Source organism: Agelaius tricolor, unplaced genomic scaffold, assembly GCF_023055355.1.
Source record: "Agelaius tricolor isolate 1412-34295 unplaced genomic scaffold, bAgeTri1.0.p SCAF_7, whole genome shotgun sequence".
In the NCBI taxonomy this organism is placed as follows: Eukaryota; Metazoa; Chordata; class Aves; order Passeriformes; family Icteridae; genus Agelaius; species Agelaius tricolor.
This window is the reverse complement of record NW_027269267.1, coordinates 36051162-36061637: the sequence shown is the minus strand read 5'-3', so window position 1 is coordinate 36061637 and position 10476 is coordinate 36051162. Positions and strand designations below refer to the sequence as shown.

The 10476-nt window shown below is 46.2% G+C and overlaps 1 protein-coding gene across 9 annotated transcripts in view; it reads left to right on the top strand.

Moving 5' to 3' along the window:
• The first annotated feature begins 2091 nt into the window (after positions 1–2091).
• Positions 2092–10476, top strand: part of MBNL2 (muscleblind like splicing regulator 2) — a 106616-nt gene continuing 98231 nt past the window's right edge. For 8 of the 9 annotated variants that reach the window (XM_071430958.1, XM_071430959.1, XM_071430956.1 and 5 more), the window contains exon 1: positions 2230–2366. The gene's annotated coding sequence lies outside the window, so the exon portion shown is untranslated. Of the gene's footprint in view, positions 2367–10476 lie in introns of all 9 variants that reach the window. The other variant, XM_071430960.1, reaches the window with a different exon arrangement.

Here is a 10476-nt window from a genome sequence, read left to right as displayed (position 1 = left end):
CACTACTCAATGAGTCAGCATGAAATTGCCATTGCAACAAAAACAAATTACATTGAGGGATTTATTGGCAAAAACTCTATTTGTAAGTCACCATTAATTATTCTACTTTCTTCATTACTTCTGAGACTTGGTTGGTCTACAGTGTCCTATTGTGGATGTTTCATTCAAATGACTGGAGGAGAGCAAAAGAATGATACAAGTTTGAGAAAATGTGACAATTTGAATCAAAATGTAAAATCTGAAGGGGAAATATAACTCATTATAGCTTTAGAAGTATATGTAAAAGACTGTCAGAAATAGGATAACATCAGTCATCCTCCACAGCCAAGAGAGGAAGACAGAATTTAATCAGGTTAATTTGCAGAAAGAGGGGCTTGCTCAAAGCCAGTTGATGGGCACATCAAGTTGCCCGAAGAGAACAGGCACCTCATGGGTAGTTTTTAAAAGCAGGGTAAAAACCTATGTTGGATTTGGCCTGAAATTCTGCTTCAGGGCATAGATGCTTAATAGAAGGCCTCAGGAGAGCCTGCTTTTTCTGGTATCAGCTGTGCACTAAACTCTCAGTGATGGAACTTCCTGTTGAGGCTTTTTGCATATATAACAACTTCTTTAGTTCTGCTTTCTCTCATTTAATGAAGATTAAAAACAATGTGCCAGGGAAAAAAATGCTACAATCTCATTTATTTTCTTTCACAAAATTGCCATTCACCAAGATCAAAATCATACAAAAGGAGGGAAGAAATAGAGATGTTGCTGTTGCTGCTTCTGGTCACCTAGGGGCTACCATGATCAGCATTGGGTTATGCTGGAGCAGCAGCAGAGTTTTAAATTTTATTTTCCACCCTTTTCAAAGCCATTGTCTCCTCCTACAAACTGGGGGAGGGTGCTTACTGTACCTGGTGCCTGGAGTAAACACAAAGCTAGGCTCTAGCTTGGCTTTGTGTTTACTCCATTTATTCTATTTCCCTTTCAAAGTAGAACAATATTACCATAATTTTTTTCATTGGGTATATTCAAACATATTTAACCATGGGGTTGCCTTGAACAGACTGGTTAAAACAGGTTTCCAATTAGCCTTAAAATAATAATTTGTCACTCTGCTCATTTCTTAAACAGAAAAAAATTTAAAACCCCAGGTTTTTCTTTTTGCTTTTTTTCAGCGTCCTAACACCAAAAGGATGTGTCCGAGTTGAAAGGGTCACTTTTCTTCTCAAAATGTAACACATTTTTCAGTAGCAGTTCGGTTACTGATCCTTGTGAAAGACCTCAGAGACAGTCTAAAGGAATTTACCTGAAATTGAACTGCAGCTGTTTTATGATTTATTTCCTGCTCCACCACCCTTACATTGGGATGCTGCAGCGGCTGAGATCCATCGAGGATGGGGCAGCTGCGGCCTCACCCCTGGATGTTGCCTGGCTTTCTGGAGACCCTGTTCAGGGACCGGAGCTGCCTGGAAATGAATTGTGGGGTTTGTCACAAGAGGCTTCAGCCCTGCCGCACGCAGAGCAGGGGCTCGCTGGGACCGTGGGGCCAGGGGTGGCTGGGCCGGAGCGGGCAGCGCTCCCCTGAACCACCGCACCTCCAGCTTCACCCGGCACACGAGCACAAGCACAGTTTGATGGGCTGGAGGCAAACCGGGAATCACTGCAGCTGCCCCTTTTTCTGCATGGGGACTATTCCATGTTTTTTAGGGAAAGGTGCCAACCCTTGTTCTAGGGACAGCGGCCAGTGGGAGAACGGGGGCAGAGGGGTACCGGGGGCCTGCGCCGGCTGCTGCGGGCGAGGGGAAGAGAGCCCATTTTGCCTGTGAACGACACTTCACGGGAACAGGAACTGCTCACGAATTCGGGTCAAAATGCGGGAAGAATAAGCCCAGACAGCCAAGCCACGCGTTTGTTTCCTCCAGAAAATCGTCCACGGTAACCGGTGACACGCCATAGCTCCAGCAGTCAAAAGGAAGCCGAAGAACACGACGCAAACCCAGGATTTTGGCCGCTCTGCAGCACCGCCCGCCCGCCGCTGCCCCCGTTGTTTTGCGGAGGAAACGCTCGGGCCGGTCCCGGAGGCGGGCCAGGCTCCAGGCACAGCCCCGCAGCACCCCCGCCGGAGCCCCGGGCCCCGCGCCGCCGCTGCCCCTTCCCCGGCCCCGGCAGCGGCCGGACGGCGCGGGCTGCGGCGGGCGGGCCCGGCCCCGGGGCGGTGCGAGCGGCGCTCGGCCCCGGCAGGGAGGGGCCGGACCGCCCCTACGCGAGGAGCCGCCGCCGTCGCGGTCGCGGCGGGAGAGGTGACAAGCCGCTGCTGCGCGGAGCCGCCTCCGCCCGGCTGGGAGAAGCGGGTGTACCCGCGCTCCGCGCTCCGCTCCGAGGTAAGGCAGCCGCCCGCGCCGCCGCCAGTCCTCCCCGCGCCGCCGCCAGCCCACCCCCGCTCCGGGGCGGCTGCGGAGCCACGGCTCTGGGACAGCCCGTGTCCTCTCGCCGCGGGGCCGGGCCGCGCGGGGACGCGGCGGGTGCGCGGCGGCGGCGGGACTTCGGCTTGCCCGCGCCCCGGGCAGGAGTCGTGGTAGCGGTGCCGCCGGCCCCGGGGGAGCCTGGCGGCCGCGGCGGCCCGCGGCGCCTCCCTGCGCGGGGAGCTGCCGCCGCTGCCCGTCCCGCCGCACCTGGACCCGCGGTTCCCCCGCTGCCGCCGCCGCCAAGGGCGCGGGAAGGCGCCCCGAGCCCCGCGCCCGTTCGGGTGCCCGCTGCTCCCGCCGCTCGCCTCCCCTTCGCTTCCCTGGGGAAGCCGCCGCGGCGTGGGACGGGGCGAGAGGCGGCGGGCGCTGCTGCCGGGCCGTCGCGTCTGGTTCAGCAGTGATTTATGGTTTTGTTAACTCAGCATTTGGCACGGCGTGCGAGCGGGGAGAGCGGCGAGCGGGAGTCATAACTTTGTGTTACTTCTGGAAGGGAAAGGGAAAGGGCCCCGTGGGGCCGTCGCCGCCCCAGCGGCTTCCTCCAAATCCCCCCTCCCCGCTCCATGCCCGCCCGCTTCATCCCTGCGCCGGGGGCTCGCTGCAGGCAGCGGGGAATAGCGCTGGGCAGGTTCGTGGGGGGGACACGACACGGGACTGCCACCCGTGAAGGTGCATGTGACAGAGGAGGAAAAAACTCAGAAATTAAATGTTTTTCTTACTCCTGGTTTTGTGTGGATACCCTATATATTTATTCCTTGTACGCACATATGTATTTGTCTGCATAGGCACAGAAAATGCACGTGTAGTTTTTGAACTGTGAGAACATTGCCTATAGGCTTCTGTTTCCAGATGTTTTGTTTTCTGTTTCTTTTGGGCATATTTACATTTCTGCTGGGAGGGAAACAGACAACAGTAATGTGGCTGAATATGTATTTGAGCAGTAGCAGGGAATAACTTGTGTGCCTTTAATTCAGCTGCAGAGGATATCCATGTGGGATTAATATACTTAAGTGATCGTGTCACACTGACGTATCTTGTTCAGACTTGTAGATTTTTAAAGCAGTGTGGACTTGTAGGTAGTAGCGGAAGTGTAATTAATTTTAAACATGTGACTTGGCCTAGTGCTTATGATTTTAATGTGGTATTCGTACCTTGGTAAATATGCATAGATTTAGCCATCTGTCCTCTATTTTCTCTTCGTGTGTGCACGTACCACACTGCACAAATGAAAAAGGTACCTGCGGTAAGCTTTAGGGCCAAATGCATATTTCATCTCTTCTGGGAAATGCTCTAAAGTTACTCTCAAGGACTAGTGGAAAACATCTTTCATACAGTTTCTGAGTATATTTAAAGTTAAAAAAATAGTTGCTCCAGCATCAATTATGTCAATTTGTAGCTTGTATTTGGCACGGATACTATTTGCATTTGTGAGTACAGTTGATACTGCTTCTGGAAGGGATGTAGTTTTTCCCACTGTGGACAAGGCCCTTTTGTGCAGTGTAAACCTCATGCTTTTAGAGGATGCATGAACCCCTGGGTAGAGCCAGCCCTGTGGTTCTCTCTCCAGTGGTAAGGTGGTGGTGGGGTGCCAGCTCCAGTGGGGCTCGTTGGAGATCATAGCAACAGAACTTCTGCCACAGGCTGGAGCTCCCAGTCAGGGCACGCCAGTCTTCGGCACTTGCATAGTTGCAGGCATATGCTATGGCTTTTCTGCATGGCAGTGAAATTTGGAATAGCAGTGGGCCACCCTGGTGATTTGTACAGTGTAGAGGGGTCTGTCTGTCTGTCCGTGCAAAGTAACCTGTGGGACAGTGTCTGTTTTCCTGCAGCTGAAGAGAGGGGCTGTTCTGTTGTGGAATCCCTGCTGTCACCACAGGAGTGGTACCTGTCTGCATTGTACACATAAGTGGGTGGATGATATAACACGGGTCACTTCAACATACCTTCTCCTCTGAAACTTATCTCCTCTATTATTTATGGCCCCCTCTCTGAAGAAATGGCCTGGGTTTAGTCAACAGCAGCTCTGCCAAGATCTCTAATCTTTGGAATTGGTATGTTTGGGATTGTGATGCTGAAATCTTCATCTGAGCATCATTTTCTTAAATTTGGCTTTTATAGAATAACAGTTGTCATAAGAAGATTAAAAATAAAGTCTACTTGCTGCTAACACTTGGTGGGTGAAATTTTCATCTCTTATACTCCAGATGCTCTGCAGTTTCTCTGCTGGTTACAGTCTCTAGAATTGTACTGTGCAGTACTAAATGCTTTTTCTCCTAACCTAGGGGTTCTTAAACTGTGGTAATGCCTACCATAGAAAAGTAGTACATGAGTGCTGCCACCAATGGCATGTGACTGCTGTTTGGGGAACCTTCTTAGTCTTGCTTTTCCTTGGGTTATAAGATTAGCTACAAGGCACTGGGAAAAGTTCTGCTAACTTTTTGTCCTGATTTATGGCAGGAAGAAAGAAAAAATGTATTAAATTGGTATTCCCATTGCTGCCTGATGGTGTTAGATTTTTTGCATCCTCTGAGTAGCTCTTGGAATCTCAGCAACACTACATGATTATTTTACTCCTTATGCTGCCAAGTAGAATTATATAGCCTAATTTATTTAGATTTGGCATGTTCTCACTGAAAGTCATTCCATGCTAGGTGAATGAACGGTTTTCTTGTTTATATTGCCTTCACTCCCCACTCCCCTTTTAATAGGCCCTCACAGGTCTTACTATAGCTCTACTTGAGCATTTCTGAATTTTGTTGAATCTGGTGTTTAAAATAGAAATAAAGAACTATGAATCACATTAAACTTGTTATCAAAGAAGGTATTTTCATGCTGTCAGTTACCAGGGTAGAAATCTCACTCCTCATGGCTCCAGCCAGTCCTACAATCATATTTACTGCTCTTCTATAAATTTTTTTCTGACAGTTTATTGTTAGCTCTCTGTGGCTGAAGTACTCAGGACAGATGTGAACACACTGCCTTCATCTTTGAAGAATTATAAAGTCACCTAATTGGCTTCCAGATCACACTGTATCTTTCTTCATAGCCCTCTATCATAATTCAGACTCTTCCATTCTACTTATTATTCCTTTCCAGATGTCTTTTAACAGTCGAATCTTTGCTGGATCACTTTTCCCCGATGAATTTTATTTATTTTCTCAGAGGCACCTAAGAAATAAAATGACTGATGGATTATTCTTTTCCCCTCCCATTACCTTTCTTCAATATTCTCCCACGTTCATTTGCAAGTAGAGCTACTTAGAAAGTGTTCATTAAAATGTCATTGAAATGAAAGTCAAGGCAGAGTGTTAATCAAAAATGCTTTTCAGTTTCAAGTCACTCATTTCTCGTGAATAAACCTTCAAAAACAAAAACAATCTCTTTTTTTTCATACAGCTGATACTTTCTTTCCCTGTGCATTTTGCTGTCTTGATCATTGTGGTTGGATTATTTGTGGTAACTGCGTTTGACACAATCGATTGGTTTAGGGCTTTAGAGAAACACAGTATCAAAACACTCAGCTGGCTTTGGAATAAAAATATATGGCTCAATCAACCACAGGTATGAGGAAAGAGTAGATCTCCTCAAAAATCTTGAAGTGCTGAAGAACTCCACAGTTTATCTTGCCTTGCAGCTGCATGGCGCCACGTTGAGCTCGCGTTGGGTGCCTGTCAGGGGCTGTTCCTCTGCAGAGCCCAAGGCAGCCCTGCTGCTGCCCAGGGCTGGGGCCTCAGGGAGCTGTAGGATACTGGGGAGATGTTTGAGCTCTGTGAGGATGCAGCCTGGAACATGGGAGGATGATGGTATCACGCTGTGTTCCTAGGGAGCAACAGGACACAACACACTCTGGAATAATCGGATTTCCTAGATTGGAAGGCTTCATGGGCTGCCCATGGGGACACAGATGACTCTTTGCCTAGATAGAGCTGAGACAGCAATGCTGTTATTGAGTAGTGTTTCAGTGTGAAAGTATAATGTCAGTGTAAAGTCCAGAAATACTTCTGACCTATGACCAGCTGGGATCATGTATCTTAAAGCAACAAACCTAGGGTCTGTCTGTGGCTGCAAACTCTTGACAGGGCTTTCCTCTGTTCTCCACTGAATTCCAGATTTAGGTTTAACTTCAGCTATTCCTCCTTGCTTGGATGGTGCTGCAGTTGTTTGTGCTGAATGTTAAATAGGTCTGTTGTGTTTTCACACTGGCAGAATTTGAGACTGTTGCTGGCTAATTCACCTGGTGGTTTGACACTGATGTTAAAAACTAGTGTATAGGGAATTGAGCTTAGTTGGTCTCTACAGGGGAAGGAAGAGGTGATGTGGAAGCACCTTTCTACTGCTGCCTTTTCTCCATTGCCCCTAGTTTATCTAGGAAGGACCTAAACTATATTTTTGTGGGCCCTTTTGAGGTATCCCCCCTGGTGAGAGACAAATATTTCGTGCCTGATGGTATCAAAAAGGAGGTCTGTGAGGCTGAGTTTATATCGTCCCATACCTCCTCTGAAAAGAGATAATTTTAAGTATGGGAAGATCCATGTCCTTTCTCTAGTTTGATGTCCCTGGTCTGTTCCATTGGGCTTACTGAAGTGAGTCAATAGTTGGTTTTGTTGCTTATCTTTTTCAGGAATGGGAGATTTGGCACTAACCAGTGGTTGCTCAAGACAGTATATCCACTATGAGTTTCCTCAGCAGTGGTAGGACTGTTACGTTTTCAAGGAGGAAGAAGACTTCCAAGTATTTTCTTAATGATTTCAGACTGGAAGGAGAATGGTTGAATTCTCAGGTCTCAGAGAAAAAAAGACACCCTGTTTTAAGATTAGGTGATGTCTAAATGTGGTTGGCTTGAGCTGTGTAAGCTGGCTGTTGGTGGATATGGGCGAGGCACGGTTTTGTTTCCTGAGAGGGCTTTCCAAGTGTGCACAAGACTTTCACAAAGGGGAGTATTTCCTTGCTGTGCAGTATGACTGTATGGATGTCACAAGCCTTGAGCATGGAAAGCCTTAGCATAGGCTTTGATTATTCAGCATTTATTGGCCATTTCTTCATTTGAGAGTTTCTGTCCTATGCCTATTGTGAGATACTGATAGATAACACCAAGGTGATTGCTGGGTATGTCACTGGAGCAGTGTTTGTCAGGAGTTGACTGTGGTTTTGATCGTTGCTGATGTGTGGGTCTCTGAGCCCTCAGGCTCTTGCCCTGCTGCTGTTGATGAGATCTGCAAGATTTTGGAGTTTTTCAGCCCTTACTCTGCTTAGGCTTTCTCTGGTTCCTGGGAAGCTGGCCATGCTTTCACTTCCCTGAATGAGGCAATGCTCTTTGCATAACTGCAGTGTTGTGATATCCATAATGTTCAACTTCTCCGTCAAGTGTCAACAATATGATCAGTTTTGCAGGTTGTTCCAGGTGTGATCTGTGAAGGTGCCAAGAGGACTATGAGGAATTGGCTTTTCTTAAAAAACACCAGGTGATAAAGTTTGGGGATTTCATCATGTTCAACCTCGTGTCAAAGTATCTGCTGAAATTCTCAAGCTTCGTAATTCTGGGACATTCTGCTACCTTCCATTGCAAGATATTAATGCTAGCCTTCCTAAAGCTGTTTCTTTATTGTAATCTTTGAGTGAATAAATTTTAGCTTTGGCTTTTCAGGTTAATGAAATCTAATAAAGATGCTTTAATATAAGCACCTTAGATTTCACATTTGCAGAACAGGTGAACAAAGTGCGTCTTCATGTCTGCTTGTCTTGGACGCTGTATTGTGAGGAGCAGGGAAAAAAGACATGGGATTTATATCTCATCTAGAGAGAGCTTTGGGTGATGCAATGTATATCATGTATTTCACTCTCAGGATTGTGTGTTGCCTGTTGGCAGTTAGAGGTAGGTCTTACATTACTCAATTCATTCACTTAATTTCATAATGCTTTGTGCTCTTTGCTTCCTGTTCGTAGTGGAGTGTATTTCTTCTGCTACTTGCAGCTACCAGAAAGTATCTGATTTCTCTGGTTCTTTCCCTCTAATTCCTTGGAAAACCCAATCCAGTTTATACCATGGCAGATGAAGTGTGCCATGTCATTTGGATTGCTGGGTCCCACAAGAGAGGCATGTGATTTGTCTTGGAGACACAAGCTGTTGAATCCTAGGAATGGGTAGACCTGGATATGCCTCCTATGGGAGTTGTGAGTGTGGACAGGAAGGATGAGGGCAGGGTAATGTTAAGATTAAGGCACATTCCATCAGAAGATGGTGTTGGTGGTTTCAGGCAGTCATTTTTTATTTTACAATAACCTGTCCTTGCTGTTGTGAGTTAGAGGAAGGGAGAAGAAAAATCTGTCTGCTTCCTGAGCTGTAAAGAGGCCACTTGACTAATGGTGTGGCAATAACTGGAGGCCAGAGCTGGGTGGATCTCAATACTCCTCCCTCACAAAGCAGCAGAAGAGTTTGGTCATCTGAATTGTGGTGATGGCCCTGGGGCTGACAGGAGGATTACGACAGCACTGTACTTGCTTTCTGGAAAGCTTACACCATACTTCTTTACAAATTTCAAAAATGACTGAAGTGTTTTTCCTTACGTGGTACGAGCAGTGCCTAATCTGCTAGAGCTGGTCCCCACTGCTGCCGAGTCCCTGGTGGAGTCTGCTGCTGGAAACATACTGGGGTGGGGGAAAATGTCATTAGTGCAGAACCGTGCAGAAGGCTTTTAGGATTGAGATAATGTATTTTCTAAACAGGAAGAATAATTGAAACTGCTGTAGTTCCACTTTGCTTACTCCAGCAAGATTTTGTCAGCGAGTTCTTAGTTATTTGTTGATTTCTGCATAATAGACTGAAAAAAGGAGCAGAATGAATGGATATCCATAGAGGTCAGATTTTTTGATTTGCCCTTTTCCCCCCTTTTTTCCCCCTTTTTTTCTTTTTTAGCTGCCAGTACTCTTGAAGTTACATTGTCTCAAAAACAAATCTTTAGAGATGGCCGTAATTGGAAACAGCTGGATAAAATTTGGGAGTTTTTAAAGGACCCATAAAGAACTCCTATATAAAATAAGCACTGGTAACTTCATTTTTTATTGTTAGGTGTCTTGATTTTAGATACCTTTGTAAAATAAAAGTGCATTCAATATGCAGAATATCTGAGAGTACTGAAATAGAAAGGTCTGAAAGTCTGAAATTTTGTGGACATTTCTGTACAGGATGCAAGGCTTTTAACATAGCCCTTCTGTCAGCAGTACAAAGAGGAATCAAAAGAAGCAAATGCAAAACATCTGAGTAGTAGTCCCTTCTATATGCAGCCAGTAGTAAAGGGGAAAGCAGAAGTCTTTCTAGTTCTTCCAGTGTTAATTGAGCACATGGTCACAGCTTTTGTCGAGGCAGTACTTCTAGCTCAGATGAAGTTCCATTGCCATGTCTAGCTCCAGTGAAAAGTTACTTTTATGAGTAGGGGTCTAGGTTGAGGGAGCTGGGCTTATTTGCTTGGATGACAAAGGACAGTTTAGTAGCTATTACAGCTATTGGATTATGAAAATAGTAGGACCAAACTTTACTTAGTAGTCCCCGGTGACACCAAGGGAGAGTGACAACCAATTGTTTCTTTGGAGATTCAGGTTGGATGTTGGAAAAATCTTGTTACTAGTACAGCAGTGCAGCACACCAGCAGGGTGTCCAGAGGAGCAAGTTTCTGCCCTCTGAGCTTGCTTCTCAGGACTCATCAAGGCAAAGGCATGCTGACCCAGTCTGCTCTTGATGATAGTTTTCTTTCGAGGCAGAAGCTGGACTAGGTAAGAAAGCCCCTTAGGTTTCTTACAATCCAAATTTCTAGGAGAATTCCCCCCACACCTTCCTTCTCAAATGAAGAATTTTTTAGACAACTTTGGACTGAGCTGACCAGCTACTGTGGGATGCTTGGTGGTAAACTTACTTTCATGATGTTCAAATAGTAATGTTTCAGTGTACTGTACTTAGATTAGTATTGTTCATCTAAGCATTTATGACCTGAGGATCAGCAGAATATTTTTGTCAACAGGTTTCTTTTGTTCTAAC